The sequence below is a fragment of the Sabethes cyaneus genome, chromosome 1 (genome assembly GCF_943734655.1).
Source record: "Sabethes cyaneus chromosome 1, idSabCyanKW18_F2, whole genome shotgun sequence".
Classification (NCBI taxonomy): Eukaryota; Metazoa; Arthropoda; class Insecta; order Diptera; family Culicidae; genus Sabethes; species Sabethes cyaneus.
In genome coordinates this window covers 138,412,138-138,435,627 of record NC_071353.1, presented here as the reverse complement: position 1 = coordinate 138,435,627, position 23,490 = coordinate 138,412,138, and the positions used below count along the sequence as shown (strand labels likewise).

General features: G+C 38.6%; 1 non-coding gene across 1 annotated transcript; it reads left to right on the top strand.

Annotated features, from left to right (window-relative positions):
• The first annotated feature begins 8,006 nt into the window (after positions 1 to 8,006).
• Trnad-guc (transfer RNA aspartic acid (anticodon GUC)) lies at positions 8,007 to 8,078 on the top strand. Its single transcript has one exon. It is a non-coding gene; the product is annotated as a tRNA-Asp (tRNA).
• The last annotated feature ends 15,412 nt before the right edge of the window (positions 8,079 to 23,490 follow it).

The window sequence follows — 23,490 nt, the reverse complement described above, 5'->3', positions numbered from 1 at the left end:
AACTGGGAGGCTCTTCTACCTTTTATTTGATACTTTTTGAACCATTTCGAGTCATTTTTCACTATTAATTATTTTACCATTTTACTTTGCTCATTTCTGATGTTTGTGGAGATTTTTGTGGCTTTTTCCGACCGACTTTTCTTGACGCTTTTTTCACCTTTGGATTATTAACCCTTTGTCCATTTTTTACCCCTTTTTGCTTTTTCCGACTATTTCATAAATTTGTTTTGGAACTTTTTCAACTAATTTTACTTTTTTATTAGCTAATTTTTTTATTCTTATTTTAAATTTTTTTTTAAATTCTATTTTGACAATTCTTCAATCACTTATGCTTGTTTTTGTTTTCTGTTCACCTTTTCATCTCTTTTATGCTTCCTTTTAGATTTTTCCATACTGTTTTGGCTTTTCTTATTACTTTTTCGTTATGTTTTGATTCTGTTTTAAGCGCATTGATTTTTTCTTGAGCTCTTCTGAGTCTCTTAAGGCTTGTACTGTTTTCTATTTTTCTCATACCAACAAACCAACTTTTAACTTTAACTTGGTTTTTGCTTCTTTTAATTTTTTTAATTGTGTTTTGACACAATTCTAACCCTCTTTCGTCTGTTTTGTCCGTTTTCAACTCAGTTTTGATTGTTGTTTAATCTGTTTTAATTCTTAAACCTTTACTGATTCTTTTTTACTTCTTGTAGCTATTTTTTGTTTATTTTTTTTTGACTTTTTTCACTGTCATTGACTCTTTTTGGGTTCTATTGATAGCTTTTTCAATCTGTTGAGTCTTCGTTGATTTTTCTTTTTTTGCTTTTTATTTAATTCTGTTTACTCTTGTTGAGCTTTTTTGGATTTTTATTGAATTTTCTAAACTGTTCATTCGATTCTTTGGTCTTTCATGACTCGTAACTACTTGATTCTTTTTTGACTTTTTGTGGCTCATATTCCACTATTTTTGGATTGGATTTTTTCGATTACATTTTTTGTTTTTTTAACACGTTCTGTTGAACGCTATTGTAATTATTTTTTTTACTTGTCTGACATTCTTTTGACTTTCCCTTTCACTTTCTCTTTTACTTGCTTTGAATCTTTCTTGATATCTCTCTAATTTTTTTTAACTTTTCTAAACTGTTTTCTTTCTTTTTGACCTTTTTAAATTTTTCTGCTTTCTTTTGGTCTGGAGTTTTTCTAATTCTTCTGACCAAATTTTGAATTGCAATAATATGTTTCGTTATTTTTTTCCTCTACTCGTCTAAATCGTATCTTTTTCAACCTCTCATTGACCAATTTTGTCCTATTTTCTACCCTTTATGGCGACTTTTGACATTTCTTTGATTTTTTACTCCTCTTTCACGCCTTTTAAACTATTTTTGCCCTTTTCTGATTTTTTGAAACTCTTTTTTAATTTACTTGGAATTGTTGGTTCTGTTTGACTTTATCTTTGACCCTTTTCTAGTTTTTGCTGGCTATTTATCAACTTGTTCGTGACTCGTTTGAACTCTTTCTGATTAATTTTTCACTCTTTTTTATCCTTTTTTGACTCCTTTTAGATTCTATTTTAAATCTTTTTCAATTCTATTTGACTCTTCTTCATTTTCTACCATTTTGTTACAATTTCCTGACTCATTTAAATTTTTTTTAAAACTGAGTCAATTCTTTCACGACTGCTTTTGACTCTCTTTGGATTATTCTTATTTCTTTTTTGTTTGACTTATTGTAACTAGTTTTCGGTTAAAGCGTTCTAGAGTTATGGTGGAACATACAGACATACAAACATACTTACGCTCACTTTTATATATACAGATACTTTGATTGTTTTACGTTCTTTCACTATTTTCAAACTATTTTTGGACTCTTTTAATGTTTTATTGGTTTTCTTCGTGATTTTTTTCACTTGTTAATTTCTTTTTCGATTCGTTTTTTGTTTTTCTGAACTATTTCATCCCTTTTTGTACTTCTTGTTCCAATTTCGACACTTTTTAATTTATTTTTTTAATTTTATAGTCACTTTAACAGCTTGGATCATTCGTGACTTCTGTAGGGATGGGATTTGAACCCGGGCCCTCGGTGTGACAGACTAACCACTATGCTAACCACTATACCGGGACTAACCCCGCTTTTATAGTTTGTTAATATGCTTTTTGATTATTTTACAACCTTTTTTCACTTCTTCCTATTCGCCCAGTTAGCTTCGAGGTATGATCTGGACTGGTCTAACCAGTCATGGACTCCCCAAAGATTTGCTGCTTTTTGACTCCTTCTTCTTTTTTTCGGAGTTTTTACAGAGTTTTCGGCTCTGTTTCAATTTCTTTTCAGTTTTTTTAACCTTTCCCAACTATTTTTGCTCTTTTTAACTATCTTTGGACTGTCTTCGACGCATTTTTAATGCTTTTTGGGTTTTTTCTATTTTGTTCAAAATGAGTTTCACTGTTTACTGACTTTGTTGTGATACTATTTTACCTCTTTTCGAATATTATTCAGTTTTGACTGGTTTTGGACATTTATGTTCCTGTACTAACATTTTTTTACTACTTTTAACCATAGTTTTGCCCTTTTAACCCGTTTTGATTCCTTCTTAAGGCCATTACAAATATTTTAAAAAGTTTTTGTTTTTCCGGTGTTTGGTTGCTGAAGGGGGGGGAGGAGACGAAAAAAACAAAGAGATTTTTTTATTCGACCAAAAAAATGCGTTTTAAGCATTTTTACTTACAGTTTAAATGTGAAAACCAAATCTATACTTACTTTTCCTATAGACATTATTATTTTCCTTGCAAAAACCTACGAAAATAAAGACAAAAATGAATAAATTTATTTTGCCGATTTTCAGAAATTCCATTGTTTGAGTTTCCGTTTCTGTTTCGTGTTAGAAGCGTCAACTCAACTCGTGCACTCATTTTTTGAGTTTTTTAGGCTGTAGAGCCCACATTTTATAAAAAGAATTTAACGTATATCCTACAAATTATATTTTTGCCCCCTGATTTTTCAAGAAAATTTTCAAGTGGGAGGGGGGACATTAAACTTTAAACTGAAAAAACTTTAAAAATAATTTGCAATGGCCTAACTGTCTTTAATATATTCTGACTGGCTGAAGTATTTTGACGTAGGACTACGTCTTTGTTTACTATATTGGGACTGAGTAGCACTTTGTGAAAACGAAAATAGAAGTGGAACGTTTGAATGAAAGATTTCAAATGCTAATAAGGCCATTGCAAATTATTTCTAACGTTTTTGTCCCCCCGGCCTTCAAAATTGGCTCTAAACATCGGGGGGCAGGGGGCTCCTATACAACTGAAACACAAATTTCCTCAAAACTCGAAAACTAATCAAGCAAATGGAACCAAAGTTGGCATTGGGGGTATTTTAAAAGTAGGATTTTTTTTCTATGGTGTACTGAGACCCCTTCCACTTTTAAGAGGGGGGGCTCCCATTCAAATGAAATACAGATTTCCTCAAAATCTCAAACTAATCAAGCAAATGGAACTAAATTTGGAATATGGGGGTTTCAGAAGGCAAACATTTTTTCTATGGTGAATTGTGACCTCTCCCTCCTTTAGGAAGGGGGGTTCCCATACAAATAATATACAATTTTCCTTGTAACTCGAGAACTAACCAAGAAAATGGAACCAAATTTAGCATGTGGGGGTTTTTGGAGGTAAGAATTTTTTCTATGGTGTACTGAAACCCCTCCCCTCTTTAGGACTGGGGGCTTCCATACAAATGAAATTCAAATTTTTCTCATAACTCGAGATCTAGTCAAGCAAATGAAACCAAATTTGGCAGGTGGGGATTTTTGCAGGCATGAATTTATTTTATAATGGTTTGAGACCCCTCACCCCTGTGGTAAGAAGATAAGAACTCTCGTACAAATAAAACAGAAATTTTGGCGTATGTGTCATATTTTCTGCTATGTAACAAGCGGTAAGCTGTGAAAGTAAACTAGTAAAACCTTCTCGGAGCAAAAGACAGTAAAACGACGCCGCTAGCTTACGTGCCTGTTGCCATTCATGTCAACAGAGAAGCACATTCCAATGCAATGGCACGTCAAATGTGCGATGAACGTGCTTTGGCTTCAATGTTATTTGTAACCAATGGCCCTTTTAAAGGCCACAAACGAGTTAAAGTAAGATTATAGAAACATGTCAAGCTACGCATCATATTTAATACAATAATCTGTGGGATGGTCATTCATTACTATTTCAACCTTTATGATGCACACAAGTCTCTATGTCTCAATGGTTGCAGGCGTTGTAGGGGGACTGGGGGTATAATGCCCACGTTAAGAAGAATATCATATTATTCATCAATGCGGAATGCATTTCCAGAAACTAGACTATAAACCCTAAAGTAGAACAGTTTTTTACCTAACATGCTTGTCCTGAAGCATAAAAGCCAATAAAACACGTTTAAATCGTGAAATTATATAAGGCATTTGAAAATTTGTTTTCAGATTCGTTAGGGGTAAAATGCGCATAGGTGTGTACAAAACGAACCACAACACAGGGGCCAAATGCACCACAACAAATTGGCAAAATGCGCTGTCTGTTTTATTTTAATGCAAACCCGGCACGACTCAGAACAGCGTGAGGACCTACCTACTTGTTAAATCCGTTATTCCGGATCGCGGTTTTGCAATCGCCAGGTCCATCTTCGCTGGAGCGGTCGATGCTAACATATCACACAAGGGTTTTTCTTGGTACCTTGCCGGCAACGCGTCTTTCACTGTTTTTCACTGGTTTTCACTACCGCCACGAGTGGCAGGTTCCGGCCAAGACCGACGGTGGGGTTTTCTTATGTAGCTTCGCGACATCTTAACCGGGTTTTTCGGAGCGAATCAGAATTAAAACAACACTTTGCCTTTTGCTTTTACCAACGTTTTGACGTTTGCCTAAAAGTGTATGGGCTACTAGATCGAATAACGTTTGGTTGCACTGCAAGTAAATTCATGCTTCTCATGGCGCATTTTGCCCCGCAAGAACTTGTTTAAAAAAAATCGTTTAAATCACATAAATAATAATTCAATTGAGCAATTTTACATTGGCTGCTGGATACCGAGACCATTGTTCAAAACAAGAGCCATTTACAGATACGTAATATTGTTTATTGGTGGCATAATGTCTTACGAAAAAGTTGCGAATATTGTAAGAAATAAGCCTGCAACTAATTTTTTTGTTTTTTAATAGGATTTATGTAATTTAGAAGGCTTATATGGTCAACACAAGTTTGTAATGTAAAAAAGAAGCGATTGCCACCTTAATTACAGTTTAAAAGTGAGTAATTCGTGAAATATTACAGCGGCGCATTTTTCCCCGGCTGGGCATTTTACCACCAGTTACCCTACTTATGAACCCCGGCCACGTATTTTCAAAGCCACCATTGCATTCAATGAAGAATTGAATCTGAATGTTTCGCTCATCTCTTTTAAACACTTTTAAACACTTAAACAATGGCACTCACAGATTCTTATAAACATACACATGCCAGAAAAGCAGCTAACATTAGTCTTTGATCTAATATAGTCCTACGTCACCCATTCGTTCAACCCTTTGGGCTGTATACCTTGTAGTTTTTTCAACTTTGTTAAAGTTTTCGATTCTTTGTGAGACTTTTTTCTGACTTTTTTTCAACTTTTTTTTGACTGGTTTCTGAGTCTTTTATGCTTTATTGACTATTTTCTGACTTTTTTTACTTTTTCTGATTCGTATATGACGTATTTTAAGACTCCTTTTTTAGTTTTTGTGTTTCTGTCTGATTCTTGTGAACATTTTCTCAAATATTTTTCAACACATTTTCACCCTTTTTGGATTAATTTTAATTCTTTGGCTTTGACTATGATTCTGTGACTCGTCGACTCGTTGACTCTTTGACAGAAATTTTGTCCCTCCTAATTTTTATCTCTCGGAATGACAAAGAATTTTGTCAAAATTTTGGTTGTTTGATATTTTGGCTCTTAGAATGATTAAGATTTATAAATTTTTAGCTCTTCGAAAGTTTCATTCTCAGAATTTTTAGTGTCCAAATTTTTGACTCTCAGAAGCTTTTACTATTCGAATTTTCGACTCGTCAAGATAAGTTAAATTTTTCCACTAAGCAAACCTTTGGTGAAACAAGTGCCAGCGGAGTGTGCTTCAAAAGTTATGTAAATTTAGTTACCAATTGTTTAGCAACAAGAGTCTCAATTCCTTCTGAGGAAAGATAATAAAGTCTTAAAAAGTTGGGCAGGTTTATGAACCATATAATACATCTGCAACTTTATTACCACTCTAGTATTCTTATTCGAATGCCAATTTCATGCCTCTAAAACACAACCCCAACACGACACACCCTTCGGTAGCTCACATATGGCCTGATTAACATATTAATTAGAAACTGAACAACTCCCATCCTCCCGGCCAGGCGATCGTATCTTTAATCTAAAATAATTTTCTATTATACAGCCGATTTGTAATTTATATACCTCTACGAGCATTACCTCCTCCGGAGGAAAAAAACACCCCTCAAGTGAGTGAAGTGGAGCCTGAGCGGAATTGCATGTGTTTCTCTTCATTGCGTTTATTTGCGACAAACCAGACGCCGTCGTCCTCGTCGTCACTCGGTTACCGCGCATCTGACTTCCTTTTCCTCCATACCTACACATGGAAAAACCAAACCAGTCCAGGAAAATCAATTCAAGCAACGACATTCTATGAGGATATCACATAGAGGAGCCAAACACTTTGTATGATGCCAAGCGACGGGGGCCAAGCAAAAATAGAATTCCGAATTAGTGGAGATTATACGCGAGATACATTTTAATATGATAATTTAATCGCTGTGTTCATACACGGTTTTATTTAGTTTTCCTTCTGCCGTATTACTAACAATTGTGGTTTGAAGGACGTTTAGCCCGGTATTCGATGCGTCGGTTAGCCTGAATGTTACACATTCCAGGTCAGGCATTTTTCCAACATTTTGGTATTCAAAATATTTAATTTATTCACGTCAACCAACCTTGGTTAGGATTTTTCATTAATGAAACACTAATAAAGTGATAATTCAGTTTTTTCGTATATTTCACGCTCCTCCGGAGCGAAACAACAGTTAAGTTGAAAGTTCGAGCTATTAAACAGTTTTAACGCAATTTTAAAAAATTGCACAAGTGTCGCAATAAATCCGACGACAACGCGGATACAAATTTACGGGAAGAAATAAAAATCGCACTGTTACATTATTATCAACTACCCTTGTTTATCACATCCTTACCGATCCGATACAGTTCGTCCGGGTCCGGCTTGTCCGCGCTGGAACAATAATAAAATTAACAGCGAATTTCATTCATGAGTTAAGCGTAATAAAATCCAAAATCGTCCTGGCTCTTCCTCCTGGCGGTAGGTACCTAGATCCAGACTGTACACGGTACACGGTTTAAGTGCACCGCTCCGCGCCCCGCGTCACGCGTCCTTTCGGGTGGCCGGACGTAAAAAAGTTTGAAAAGTCCGACAGCATAATTTATGCTTAAATTTAAACACCGCAACCCCAACCAGCGCACTGTTCGCACCGTTATGTACCGTTCAAACAAAGTGGACCTCGCTTTACAACTGTCGACTAGACGGTACAGGAGCAGAATTACAGCCAGGTTCGGTGTAATGTCTGTGGACGGAGCGATTGAGCGTATGTTATAAAGATATTTATAGATGGAGAAAGACCTGACAACAATTGTAGCGAGATGCATTACTTAACAGGGTCACTGACTATTTTTTTTTTGTTTTAAAATTTGTGTTTACTTTAAAAAATATTAGATGATCGTGCTGGGTAGTTTTATATTCTGTTTTATATTAATGTTGAATGGTTATTTTCTGTTGCCTTTTTTGTTATGGAAATTCTAAAGGAAACTTTTAAAATCCCAGGTTAATACAAAGAAATTTTATTCAAACGTTGATAACTTTATACTTGAATTAAAGAATATTTATTATTCATATATTAATTTGTTCCAATATTAAAAAATGTAATGTGGGATGTTGATGCTCCCCCACCAGCAAGCGTCCTCGATAGTATAGTGGTCAGTATCCCCGCCTGTCACGCGGGAGACCGGGGTTCAATTCCCCGTCGGGGAGAATGTATTTTTTTCCTCACTGTAAACATTTTTCTAAGTTTCCAACGAACATTCCAAGCACATAAAAACAGACACACACTGAAACTAGAACTCATCCGTTGGATTGTACAAACAACAAAACATTTGTACCCAATTGGAACCATTTTGCATCACTTCCGGAGGACCTAACCTGCGTTCGTTTTGGCAAACGGTGAACTAGTGGGACCGGTGGGACGACAAAGGAGAGGTAACTGAAGCTGTTGGCGAACATTAAATCAGGTGTTGTATACCTAGCCATTGTTGGAAAAGTTTGTCAAAAATTAGTCCGATGGGGATAGCAGCCGTTCTGCCGCATGGTCCTGTCCGTTAACGGGGAGCCGCAGCGGCAGCAGCAAAGAATGACGACCGTCCAAAAGTGAGCTGCGATGACGGTAAACAGGCTGTAGTTTGTTTATAGTAAACATTAGCCCACCGTGGAGTGAAGCGTTAGTTACAATATTTGAGCAAACGATTTACAGCACACAAATGTCCCCGCTCCCGCTGTGCCTGTTTCCATCGCTCGCTTCAACATGGACAAGGTAGTGTAATGTGAAGGTGAATCCTTTTCATTATTGTACCTACGTATTTAAATGTTCGAATATTCATCCAGTCTGTACCTATATTCTAGTGTACTACCAACGAAACTCATCTTGATGCCCGCTGCAACTGCCGGCCGCTCAGAGAACGGGAATGGGGATTTGTTTGGACTCCTAGTTTTAGAACTCATGTTTAGCGCCTACCCACGAACGACGGTGGTGTGCTAGTTATGGTTTACGGTCGCCAAATAGTGATTACATTTGATACAATCCATCCCTATCAGTGCTGGTGTTTGACTTTACACGACATATTGCTTATTGCTTAAAACAAGTATAAACTGAAAAAAAAATTCGACTTTAAAAGTATTCGAAATGTGTGATTGATTGGTAAATAAATGGTTGAACGGCAATTTTTGACAAGCTCCAAAACCACTACGTTCTATAAAACATTAATTGTAATAAAATTAACTATAGGTAGTCAACGAACATTGTCATTGAACAATGACTGGTCCTAGTGATGCTTTTGTGTACCGCCCATTTTACATTTGTTAACACATCGTCATGACTGCTCTATAAAAATTAAAGCTTTCATATGCTGCTGGTCCTGATGGCATTCCGGCGTCCATTCTGAAGTTGTGCCCGGAAGTGTTACTTGCCCTACTTACAAAATTATTTAACAGGCCACTGCAAGAGTGCAAATTTCCTGAACTGTGGATATCCTCATTTATGTTTCCTATACACAAGAAAGGTAATACGAGAGACGTTCTTAATTGCAGAGGTATCACCTCTTTATGCTGCTGTTCAAAAGTTTTTGAGATCATTAGCATTTCTGCTCATGTAAGATTTATATTTCAACTTTTGAGCATAGATACTGGACCAATCGGTCTATTGCGACAAATTTGCATCACTATGCGTTCGCACAATTTTTTTGTATGCCAGAAGGGCTTAAAAGGTCACTGCGACAGTCTTAATGATCGTCTTTTGTGACAGGCCCCGATTGCGTTCGCACAATGGACAACGGTGGCGCTATCTACACTGATCCCAAGGCAGCATTTGATCGAGTGGATCACGAAATTCTGTTAAGCAAACTAGAGTAACTTGGATTTTATAGATCCTTAATCGCCTGGTTTAAATCCTATTCGGAGCTTAACGCTTTGCATTAAAATCAGAGCTTCTCATTCTGAAGTGCTTGCGAATGTTTCATGCGTACCCCAAGGGAGTAATGCTGGACCCCTTTTGTTTGCGCTATTTATTCAAAGGTTCATTCCAAGGGAGCAGTCGTAAGGCGTAGCGGACAAATTTTCGTTAAATAGACTCAATACGCTGAATGCTGTTTTGGTAGTACGGTGTCTAAACTACAGCTGCATATTCTAATATCGACCGTATTACCGAACAATAAAGCGTGTTTAGGCACTGGATATTTTCGAAATATTTAGTTAACCGGAACAAAAAGCCAAGATTTTTCGATTTTTTTGGGTACATGTTCTTTAAATGTTAGCTTGGAGTCCAGTAAAATCCCCAAGTCTTTTACGTACGTTTCCCTTATCAAATATATTCGAGATACTTTGTATTCATGGCACAAAATTGATCTTTTGCGTGTAGAAGAAATACAAGAGTACTTGGTGGCATTTAGGATCATACTGCTCGTTGCACATCATTTGGCGAAATTATGCAGCTGCATTTGTAAGAACTCAGCATCTGTGTTGTTTCTGATAATTGCAAAGAGTTTGAAATCAACTGCATATGAAAATTTCATACAATTCAGTGTTTAATTGATTTCGACCAGGTAAAGCAGAGGTACGCCAGATGTGACAGAGAAGGGTGATGAGATAACACTACCTATTTTGACGAACATTCAGCGTCCCGTGAGGTGGGACTTGAACCAGCACAACGTGTTATCACTTATTCCAAATTGCTGAAGTTTTGCTACTGCTAGTGATTAATTTAAACAAAAGCTGCCAATAAGTCTGTGTGGTATAGAAATAACAATAAATATTTTCCAATATCCAACCGTAGTAGGCTTGCCTGGGAAAGTCGACAAAACTCAACCTCCCCCCCTTTTGGACGTCACACAAACCTAAAATAGAAATAAAAAGCGTGTTAAAAGTAAAAAGTGTTTTATAAAAATAGCTCAATCTTTTAAGAAGTAGTGTAAGATTAAAAAATCATAAAAAATAACAGTCGCGTATTTACTCGAAAAAAAGAAATTTAAATTTCTAGATTTTTCCGGATAAACTGATCTTAAAGTTATCTTTTTAACGAAATTATAAAAAGATTCCACGTTTTGCTAACTTTCTCCACCCAGCGAGTAGTTTTTATTGATTTTTTACAGATTTTTTTACCCAATTGCTGTATGTAATTTTATTAATAAAATTTTTTTTATGAGCACGATTTATGAACTGTGAACAAAGGCTCTAACAACCTTCAATTGCAAATCATCACAAATCAATGAAGAAATGAAGTTTTGGTTTCAATTGAAGAGCACCGCTCCGCTTTAAAACAGCTTCAATCGGCGAGGCAGGTTTCACTACATCGTGACGATCGCTTTTAAAGTTTATTTTGTACTTGTTTATCGCATATTTAGTAAAAGGTTAGAAACTTTGATTGCAAATGAACTGAAATTGATTTACATATATCCTTTAATGTAACGCATGGTTACACATCAGTTTTTGTAGCCTTTTTCTGAGAATAAATTTTCTTCGGCGGATGTCACATTTGGCTAGACCCCCTCCCCCCTCTGTCACAACCTGTCACAAAATTGACACCCCCTCACCCCATAAGCAGTGGACGTCATTATTGAATGATCCCTTTTCCGAAGTAGAATTCCAAATGTGTGGAATTTACACATTCAACCCGTTAGCAGAATTCACATTTGGCGATCCTGCCATTGATTTTCTATAACCTGGTAAGTATAATTACATTTTATGAAATGATTGGTTGAATTACCGATTTTTGAAGTGTGTTTGAAGTGTAAAAGAACAGAATAAAGGTTGAAGACCTCAAGGTTATAAAAAGAAGCGGAATATCCGCAAGCGTCTTGCGAAAGATTGGGCGGAACAGGATGTCCACAGCATTTTGAGCGGAACGGGATGTTCGCAGAATTTCGGCAAAACGGGATGTCCACAGCATTTTGAGCGGAACGGGATGTCCGCAGTGCCGGACAAGGATAGTTCTTGTGGGGAAAAGAATGGCTTCTTGAACATCTGGAACGACGTACACGGTCCTGTAGATTTCGGCGGCCTGATTGATATTATTTTACTTGCGATCGGTTATTTGATTTGTTCGATCTTGTAAGTTTGCTATCGATTCCGTACCCAAGTATCACATTTTAGGTCCATTTAGTTGAAGCAACCGGATTACGACTGAAATTAGTCATAATTCGGTTACCACAACTAATTTGTAACAACCGTGCTAGTAGGGTAGTCTAAAGATGGTTGATTCCAACGTTTGACATACACTAAATGTTCATTTACTGATCTTTGCACTTCAAAAGCTTCGTTACGAGACACTGATTGAACCTGCTCGCACGTTCTAGCTGTTTTCACGATGTTCTTATTGATCAAACCCTAAAGAAGCTGCGAATGGACGAACCTATCTTGATCGTTAGAATTGTCTCAGCATAATCGGTATTGCCATTAGACGGGAGTAAAACACTATTACGGAGTCGCCTGCTTCTTGCTCCAGTCTTGACAAGGATTCAGCCGCAATATCAGTCATTGACTGGAAGTAGTTTTATATGTTTGTCACAAAGGTATGGTAGCAGATGGACCTTCCCGAGGACCGCAACTTTCAAGATAGTCAGCAGCACAAGATACAGCCTGTATAAGAGGATTACATATACGCTAGCGCGAAGACATCAACGGTCAAGATCACGAGTTATTCCATGTTGGAAACAATTAAGTCAATTGCCATATGCTACGTAGACTCCATTAAGATGGTTTCCATTAACGCAGTTCCTATTAACGTCCTTATGTGACAGTGCAATGCAGTGATGAGTCCACACAGGACAAAAAATCTCTTTATTGGGGGGATTGCTGTATTTAATTTCTAATGTTGATCCATTAACCGTGTTTAACCTATGCGCTATGCTTTCATGTTTTTTACATTTAGCTTTTCGTTTGAGTTTCTCCATACAAAGCGACGACCATCTGAGCTAAACATCTTCCCAGTAAGATATTATTTTTGCAGATGAGTCATCCAAATTTAACTTCTTTGACCCAGTTCATCTATTTCTTGGCAAACTTTGAAAGTTTCTACTTCCTTGTTTTCTCTGGAACACCAAATTGTGCTGGGTGGTGAAGAACAGTAGCCCCGAAAGCTGCTGGAAGTTCGCCGACGTAACATCATCCATGATGAGCCAATGAGGTTTCGTCAGCATCTGGGCGTACAGTTTCCGGGCTAGTGACTTTCCCACCGTATTTTCCCGTTCATCCAGATTTGGAGCCTTCTGCACTTTGTACGGGTGCAGTCCCTCCCGTTGCTTGGCTCTCCGAACGAAAGACTTGGACAGATTGACCTTTTTGGCCACATCCCAGACCGAAGCATTGGGATTCCGCTTAAACTTTTCCACGACACGCTTGTGATCCTAATCACTAATAGAACATCCATTCTGACCGCATTTCTCCTTCCGTTCGATGCTCAGAGTTTCGTAGTAACGTTTAACTACTCGACTCACAGTTGAGTGCACGATTCCGAGTTGTATTCTGATGTCCCGCTAAGAGAGTTGAGGATTTTCCAGGAGCTTGCGGGAAATCAATTTGCGACGTTTCTTTTCGGGTGACCCCATTTTTTCCAATTTTCGAAAAACTGATAGAAATAAAAATACAGTGTAAAAAATAAACTCTAAACTACTACTACCCAAATTTACAAGAGAAAATACCCAAATTCAAACTGCTACATCTCAGCGAAAACAACCTGGCGGATTTCCGAATTTTTATATGTTTCAAAAAGATAATTTAATGGACTGAATGATAAATTAATAATAATGAATGAATAATTAGCTTTCTTGATATCTGTCCTTCTTTTTCGCTTTTTCTTTCCTCAGAAAACTCCTCGTTTCGCGCTTGTCGGTACTTGGCCAAATTCTCTTTCTTTTTCCCTCCATCTTATTTACTTACTTATGTGTCCATGTCCGCCGGTCCGGCAGAACAAAGGGATGAAATCAGAGATCTCCACTGCTGACGGTTACCCGCCATGGCTTTTACCTGTTGCCAGGATAGGATCTCGTCTACAGCCCGGATGTCGTTGGCTAGGCTGCGTCGCCATGAGCCTCTGGGTCTGCGTCTTCTACGCTGTCCTTGTGGATTCCAGTCGAGTGCTTCTCTGCAAACCTCGTTCGCTTCTTTCCTCAAGGTGTGACCGATCCACTTCCACCTACGTTCACGAATGTTTGTGGCTATCGGCCGTTGATGATACCGACGATGGCCTTCCTGATCCGTGTCGCTATATCAGTCTTGGTACCACCATCGGGTGTTGTCTGGCTACCAAGATAGTGAAAGGCATCTACCTGCTCGACTTGTTGTCTACCATGTATATTTTATTCTTGACAGATACGTATTTCGCCTACGATTTGCAGGCTTCCTCAGTGTCTGTTTTCGAACTGAGGCGAAATACGTATCTGTCAATAGTAAAATATACATAGTAGAATTAAATTGGAAAAGTCTTCTTTTTATTTAATTTCCAGGTTTCGTATTCTACTAAGACGCTCCAAAAACTTCAGACTTAGTTTTTGCTACATTGACTGTGTGACCTACTGCCTGGAAGCTCTCGGAGAGGTTATCTAACTTGCCCTGCATATCGTTTCGGCGTTATGCGAGCAAGACAATGTCGTCGGCCTTGCACCGCAGTAGCGGCCTCATTGACGGCCGTGCGTATTCTACCCAATCTGTCTTCCGTGATAAATAGCTGTTGTATCTCGCTTGCAGCTGTGCATAGAACGCTTGTCTCGCCGTCTCAGAATAAAAAAAGAGAAGAGAAAAATTCACACTTTACTCACAAGGAAACATCACTATCGGTCACAGGCTTAGAACTTAACCATATACACCATAGTGTAGCCATGTCGATCCAGAAATTCACTACACTGCTCGTATAGTTGTAGCCTATGGAATTTTTTTGAGAAAACTTGAAATTTGTATGAGCAGGGGACTCAATGGAGGCGCATGGTATATTGTGAATATCCGAAACGTTTATGTAACAGATCAAAAGGAAAATGATATTGTTTGAAAAATGATGATTAGACTATGCAACAAGCTTTTCTAAAATCATTTTTTCGTTCACCTGGAAGTGTTATTAAGTTTTTCTACTCGTTAATTGCGGTACGCATGTTTGGTGTTCTGAATGAAACTGTTATGCTAAACAATGCGGGGGAAATCAATTGGTTTATTTATTATTTTATGCAATTTCATATTATTTTAATCTCTGACTTAAAGCATGAGTTGTATTTGTAATAAATCGGTTTGTGTTACACTGTTGTTTGCACAATTTATACTAGGGAGTTCACATTTGAGAACACCTTTGTATCCCGATGTTTGAGCGCATCAATGCAGCAAAAGTGTAGCTCACAAGGAGACTATTTTAAAAAACAAAAGATTGTTTTTTGCATGTTGCGTATCCTGAAAAATGAAGACAAATTTACGCTGGTGTATCAAATTCATATGGATGTTCATCAATGAAGTCGGTCCGATACCACTCTCAACCCTTGGTACCAAAGCATGTTTAGAATTGCCAATACATTGTTCCGCTCTGTCAAAATTGTGATACCATCGAATTTTATTTATAATTTTCGTATGACATCTTTAAATGGCAGATTAATATATATCTCTGACGGTTTCAGAACCGAGGTTGAGCCAGGCGGAAGTAAAAGGATTTTCATTTTTATCTGAGTGATTTGCGGCAACTCCATCATTTGCTTACAACCGGACCACGAATTAATTTTTGAAATTCTGTCGTCTTCAACTATGTCCAATAATACCTGCTTCAACCTTTACTTACTTGACTTTTTCGGCTACACTCCACTTATCGAATTCATGCCGAATTCAGGACCCGTCTCCACTTTTCTCGGTCTTGGGCTGCCGCTCTCCTGTCGTCCCTAACAGCCGCTGCTTTAGCAGCTACGCCAACATCGCTCATCCAACTTGCCTATTGTAGCCTGCCGTGGTTTAGTCGCTTCACAATATCCACATCGTTGTATACTTTATATATTTCATGATTCATGGGTCTGCGCCACACTCTTTCGTCTAATATGCCGCCAAGAAGTGATCGCAGGATCTTACGCTCAAAAACGCCAAGAGCTTTTCGGTCGCTCTCTTTCAATTTCCACGCTTCGTGGCCGTAGGGTACCATCGGGAGAACTAGCGTTTTATAGGGCGCGAGTTTTGTACGGAGTTGCAGGCTACGGGACCTCAACTGGTTACGTAACTCTTAGGTGGCCTGTAGGCAGCCTTTTTACGCGATGACGTTACCAGTTACCAAGCATCCATTCCATGTACCGAGTTGAATTTTGTTGCTTGTTCGTAGTCAGGTAGGTTTAGACAGATTGTCTTACCAGAGTCACGCTACCGAGTCTCGTGATTGGGCTGCTATCTTAGCTTTAGTGCTAAGACAACAAAAAGCTCGCTCTAGATCAATCGCTGTTGTGAGGCGCTCGTAACCTAAAATTCCCAAAATTGAAGAATCATCAAGCCGTCAAGGACTACTCCTGATGATATGGGAACAGACGCCCAAGGCTGACAGCCTTGAGTAGCATTCGCATACTTTCTTTTACATATGGCTTTAGGCTTATACAAATTTGACAAAAAGTTTATGTCCTGGTCTCAAAATATTGTTGAAGGGGGGGGCATCGAAAAAATAATAATATCAAAACTTCAATAACTAAACAAAAGAGTAGAAACCAGTGTTTATTTTTGCATATTATTGAAAATTTAAAACAAGAATTTTGTACAGTACTTAAATTTCAGTTCGATCCAAACCAACCATCAAAATTTTTCAAACCAAGCACATAAAGTAGTTTGATAATAGTGGAGTGCCACAGGATCACCTTAGAGAGCCACAAACGTATAACTTGACCTTCATTTGAATAATCTAATCATAATCATAGTGTGAAAACAGTAGTTTAGGTCATTACAACCTTTTTACTTGGAACGCATATGCTGTGCTACCGACATATTTCAAGAAAACAAATCTCTGAAACTATTCACGTTTGAAAACGCTTGTTTCTTGGTTAACCTTTTCGTCTTGAATATCAGGCCGTTCCTAAGCTGATGTTTGTCTTCAACAATAACGTGTTTACTTTTGTATATTAAGGATGCAAATCGTTTCGATAACAACTATTTGTCGAGCGAAAAAGCTCCCAACTCTTTGGCATCTTTGATTCCTTCTGGCAGTGGTTCGATCACCTTGACTTATTTTTTTGAATAAATTCGCAACACTCTCAAATCGTTCAGCAAGATTGATAACTAAATGATGAACGTACCAGAAAAGTTCGGAGAGTACTCACTGCGCATAGGAAATCCTCTAAAGCAAAGCAAAGCCTAGGTGCTACCTTCTGTTTTCATACGACAAAATTCGCAGCAGCTGTTAAGCTGTTAGAGTCCAGGACAATTTCAGGGCCAGTTGCTACGATGCTATTAACTCTAACAGCCTCTTCCAGCCGAGATTCAGAAATCCTTATCTAGCTCTGGGAGATAGGAAATCCTTATCTAGCTCAAAAAAGCAAAATAACTTTGATTTGATTTGATGTTATGGTAGGGCCTCCATTGATCCCAATAATAATCATAACAATCATAGTCAGAAAATTTCAAGTTTCGAACAGTTCGTGACATCCTTTCTGCATGTATCCAACGCATGGTAAAATCTTTGAGTTTTACGCCCCTAACATCCAAAATTAGGGTAAGTACTTGGATACAACGGAATAAAATGACCAATTTGGAGCCCCGAAAGCTCCGATAGTTGATATTTCGGAGTGTCTAATGTGTCGTATTTCTATGTTTAAATACGACGGAAAAAATAATCCCACTGCAATTCGGAATATCTCCGTCAAAAATGGTACCGAGTTTCACTAATATATTGTTTGATTGGTTTTTGTCTCAATCAAATTCGGTTCTTTTAAAACAAGATGAATTGAAATGGAAACAAATTTAAAGTAGGTGGAGCCAAAAGTTTTATTGCAAGCACCTCAATTTGCAACGTCGGAAACTTAAAGGTTAAGTACAATAGTTGCCTGTGACTTGCAGCAGGAACCAGAAAGCTTAGTTGGTGAAAAAAGTTGATCAATACTAACGAGATAATTGCTTTAACTTTGCACATATTGAATAATTTGGAGTTGTAAACTCGTTGAACTGTAAAAAACCTGCTTATACACTAAAGAATGCAACATAATGATATAACGCTTTATTTTTTTGCCCCTTCACATTTCGAAAATTTTTAAAGGGGGGGGGGTGACATAAACTTTTTTTCAAATTTGTATAAGCCTTATTTATGTTGAAAAAAGTACTCCGGTTTTGTTCAAACTTTCTTTATGTCTGTTTAGAAATATTTAGAACCGTAATGTTTTACTAGGCAATTTACTACTCCTCTTGAGTTTGGGTGTTTTCAGTTTAGATTATCTTTCAAATATATTTTAAATTCATCATTTAACCTAACGGAAAAGTAAAGCTAAATGCTAATTAATTCTTTCAGACAAAATAATTTACATCAGCGATTAATTTTTAACAATAATTAATAGTGTTTAGGTTGAATTCTACCAGATTCGAAGAGGCAACTGGGCTGCGCACGACAGGGCACGACTAAGTGCCAGGTTTCGAATTATAATGTTCGAAAATTATGTCCTAATGCCACCTAGCGCTCTGCCATTCGTGTGACCGTCCGTCGGTGCAATTCCACTCGAACCGGTTCCAGTACCGACCGGTAAGCCAATGCCACCCGGTATCGCATGAAGGTATGTACCACAACCAGATGTCAAACCACATTTCCATAAAGTACTTAATTCTGGTTTGCAACTCTAAATTAGCGCGGTTGACACTGCAACCATCCGAAACCATGGACAGCCGCAAACAAGCATACATTACAATCCAATGGTACTAGGTACTGAGCCGGACCATGCGAATGTGTAATGTAAACGTTTGCGTTGTTGCGCTGTGAATTGTCCTTGACCAGTAGTGGGCGAGTGTGTGGCGCTTCGGCAGTACAAACTCCTCTTCAACTTCATCAAAGGAAATCCAAATCAAACATCGTAATGAAATCCTAAAACCACAACGATCCCAACCAGCCAATCCATATAATCACCTTCCGTAGTTTGTTATCGTAAAATCCGGCAAACTTGATACCCCACCCCCGGGGGAATTAGCAGGCCATAAATCGCCTTTTTCCCCGGGACCACCTCCAACAGGAACCGAACGGCGGGCGCCACCACCGTACAATCAACATCTTAATCAATTTGCATAAAAAATTAAAACTAACTCAAGTTGGTTCGCCCGGTACTCGGTCTCCGGTTTGAGCATTCCGACTATGACAAACCGTTCGACCGTGTAATGAATTCCTCCTGCTCTCCGAGGCTCCATCGTTATTCCATCGAATGCAATGGACGGGCCAGTTCAAAATCTGCCAGTTGTTAAAACGAGAGAACTCGAAAGTAAACATAAACAATCAACGTTAAAAATCAGTGTGCCGGCACTCCGTAGCTCGGAAGCATTCCGGCGGTGAAACTCAGCTCGGGCAAAAGGAATGTTTAATTACCTTCCTCCCGGTTCGTTCGTTCGTTCGTTCACTTGGAGAAGTAAACCGGAAGAACCGGCACCTTTTGCTTCGAATCCCGGAGGCGGCGGCCTCGTGATTTTTATTACTTTCAGATAGACGCATAAATTTTGCACTCCGGATCCGGTGGAAAAGCGCGTAGTTATTTAATTAAAAAGTTAAATAAAAAGTACACACAGCCGTTTGATGCCCGGTGCTTGGCGGTTCGGTGCGGTACTGCCTCCGTGGCTGGGGAAAGTCGGATGTCTGAAGGATTACCTTAAAAAGAAGGAAGAAATCGTTTGAATCGTTGTTGTTGTTGTTGTTGTAAGACGCTCCCAAGATGTGTCCTCTATCAGGTATTTGATCTTTTGTGTAATTGAGTTCTCTATTTGAATATGACAAGGAATAAGGGATGGAACTCGATAAATTGGTCGATCATTCTACGTTACTACTTTCTTTTCAGATAAGTTTATTATTTAGAATTCCGAACTTTCAACACCGTTAAAAATTAGTTCCGAAATTCTTTCGGTTGGTGGACCCCTCCCCTCTTTCGGTGCGGAGCAGTAGGCGTAAAATTTGCATTTAAATTGCCCTTCTTTCAGTTTCAATTGGTCCGTTCACCTTGAGTACAATTCCAGGATGATAGCCCCAACAGTAATAATCATTACAATAACGAAAGAAAGAGCATTTGCTTTCAGTCGTCGTTTTAGTTCCGGGCACCGAACCGAAATACGCGAAATGACGACGGAAGAACATCTTTCAGGAGTTGGCACCGCGGAGAGACGGACCCCCTTCCTTGCCATGTCGCATCAATGCCATTATCGAGAAGCATTTCCTTCTGCTTCTCCGGGTAGGTACGATAGCGCGGCACTCGCAGATAATGAACCACAATGACGTTTGATGGTTCGGTTGACAGCAATAGCAGGAGATAATTGCCTGCGTGTATAAATACCTTGCGCTTATCTTTCCCCCTTTTAATTGGCGAACTTCTTGTAATTGCTACGCTTTTATTTCTGTGTGCTTCCGAAAGTATAGGTGCACACCATTTTGTCGGGTTGATGAGCTGTCCTGCAATAGTGAAGGGAAAAAGTAACGGCGACGAGATTGAGTTCAGGAATGTTGAACTCTTTTCTCTGTTTCTGATGCCGACAGTAAAGATGTTTGATCAGAATAAAGACAACCGAACTATGCCTTTCTATGGCTACTAATCAGGTCGTTGTTTTAGAAACCTGGATAAAGCTGTACAGGTCGGCGGTTGCTGTATTCCGCACATTATTTTCTTTTTGTAAGTAGGTTCTTTTTGTTTTGTAAGTCATCCTCAACACCAGCTTTTCACTATGGCTCTGTAATGGATGGTGCCGCTTGACAATATCTTGATACTGGTATAAATTTGGCCTAATATGGTTTTAATTTTGTCTAAACTTTTAATGAACGTTGTCAACTTCATTTTATGTACTCAATTTCGCTTAGTTATTTGTCAATTTTTTTTTTAGTTTTTTTTTTTCAATGGTCATAGATGTTTGTCAACAAATCACTGTGTTTCTTTTTTTTTTTTTGTTTCATAATCTCACAGACTTTAATAAGCTCTGCGAGGTGAAACTGAAGTAAGGCTGAAAAATTATTGCGAAATCAACAAGAATATATCGAGAGAAATCCCGAATCTTACGATCCGGAAAATATAAATATCTGTTCAGAATTCAGAAAACTGCGGATACATTCCATTGGCCAGTGTTTGCAAAGATGTTTAATCTTTGTATTAGTTCTTTGAGTTCTTATATTGCATAATACAGCTCTTAGATATTGTACATAAAAGAGTCATAGCCGGAAACTGAAACAAATGTTTTATGGTCGTATTGGCATTTATTTAACTGAATAAAAACATCTGGCTGTTTGCAACATTTAGGTGTAGTCTGATTAGAGTAAAATGTTACTTAGGAAATTCTTCATCGTTTGCTATCACGAACTCATTTTTTTAAATTTTGCGACTTGGTCTGGTCTGATTTAACACCGACCATGTGATATCGCGACAAGCAATCGAGTTGAGCAGGCGAGTCGAGCAGGCGAGTCGAGCAGTCTAATCAAGCAATCGAGTCAAGCAGTTGGGTTGAGCAGTCGAGTCGAACAGTCAAGTCGAGCAGTCAAATCGAGCAGTAAAATCAAGCTGTTCAGTCTAGCAGACCGGTCGAGCAGTTGAATCAAGTGGTCGAGTCGAGTAGTCCAGTCGAGCAGTTGAATCGCACAGTTAAGTCGAGCTCTCGAATCAAGTAGAAGTCGAACGGTTAAGTCGAGCAGTTAAATCGTGCAGTCCAGTCGAGCAGTTTAATCGGGCAGTTAAGTCGAGTAGTCCAGTCGAGCTGTTGAATCGAGTAGTCTAGTCGAGCAGTTGAATCGAGCACTCGAATCGAACAGTTTAGTCAAGCAGTCCAGTCAAGCAGTCGGGTCAGGCGGTTCAGTCGAGCAGTTAAATCGAACAGTTGAGTCGAGCAGTTCAGTCGAGGAGCCCTGTCGAGCAGATGAATCAAATAGTTAAGTCGAGCTGTCCAATCAAACAGTTAAGTCAAGCAGTTGAATCGAGCAGTTGAGTCAGGCAGTCGGGTTGAGTGGCTAAGTCGAGCAGTTAAGTCGAGCAGTCTAGTCGAGCTGTTGAATCAAGCTGTCTGTTGAGTCGAGTAATCAAATCGAGTAGTCTAGTCGAGCAGTTGAATCGGGCAAACAGGTAGAGCAGTTGAGTCGAGCAGCCAATTCGAATAGTCCAATCATGTAGTTGAGTCAAGCAGTTCAGTCGAGCAGTCGAGCCGAGCAGTTGAATCGAGTAGTCCAGTCGAGCAGTAGAATCAAGCAGTTGAATCGAGCAGTTGAGTCAAGCGTCGAATCGAACAGTTGAATCGAGCAGTCTAGTCGAGCAGATGAATCATGCTGCCCAGTCAAGCAGTCCAGTCGAGCAGTTCAATCGTGCACTTAAGTCGAGCAGTAGGGTCGAGTGGTGAGTCAAGCAAATATGTCAAGCAGTCGAATCGAGTAGTTAAGTCGAGTAGTCTACTCAAGCAGTCAAGTCGATCTGTCCAATCAAGTAGTTGAGTCGAGCAGTCCAATCGAACAGTTCAGTCTAGCAGTTCAGTTAAGCAGTCCAGTCGAGCAATCAAATCGAGCAGTCTAATCGACCAGTCCAGTCAAGCAGTCCAGTCGGGCAGTCTAGTCAACCAGCTGGGTAATCGAGCAGTCGACCAGTGAGGTGACTGAGAATACAACCCATTGATACGAAAGCATGACCTGTTTTAGGTTACCGATAAGCCTCTTATGACGTCCTGTCAGTGACCTGGTTTTCGGTACAGACATAAGCCTCTTATGTAAATAGATTATACAGGGTATGTTGCTACATTATTCCCTAATATTTTAGTTTATTGTCTATCATATGCGATCAATCAAAGTGAGCTGAGATCTATTTAGATGCTTTTTATCATTAAAGAAGTCCTACCAGCCAAATTCCCTACGTTTTTTGGGCGACGAAGAAGAAAATGTCGACTAATCGTTTTAATTTCCGTCATTCATAAATGAAAATAACACATGCAAGGCATTGTCGGTATTCTACAGCCAGGAAAACTTGCCTGACCTGCAGAAATTTTGCAAAATAACATATGTCATGCAGTCCTACACAAATACATGCGCGTTAGATTCGAAAACATTGTTGTGATTTTTAGTTCGGACGATGAATAAAGCAATGAAGTCAGTTGTGTAATTTCAATAATATGATTTAAAAATCGCTTTTCAGTGATTTCAAAGTTCACGGATCGGAAGGTAAGTGTGTTTTAGTCAAATCAGTACACAAACTTTTGGAGTATTCATTAAATCCATCCAACAAATGATGAAAATTAGAATGGCTTTACTTACTACGACGGGAAATAGAAATAAACCCTAGTATAGCAAAGGTAAAAAATAGTTATTTTTTCAAAAAATTTAGTGGTTTACGTTCCTTGAACCTCCCACCTCCTTCTTTCGTAATGAACTCTGCATTGACCATGCAATGAAACCTCGTATCAGGGCAAGTATATAACAGGGGCCGTTCATTTGGCATAATCATAAGTGACCGTTTGGTGTAACGGTCATTTGTGATTATTCCTCAAATATCAT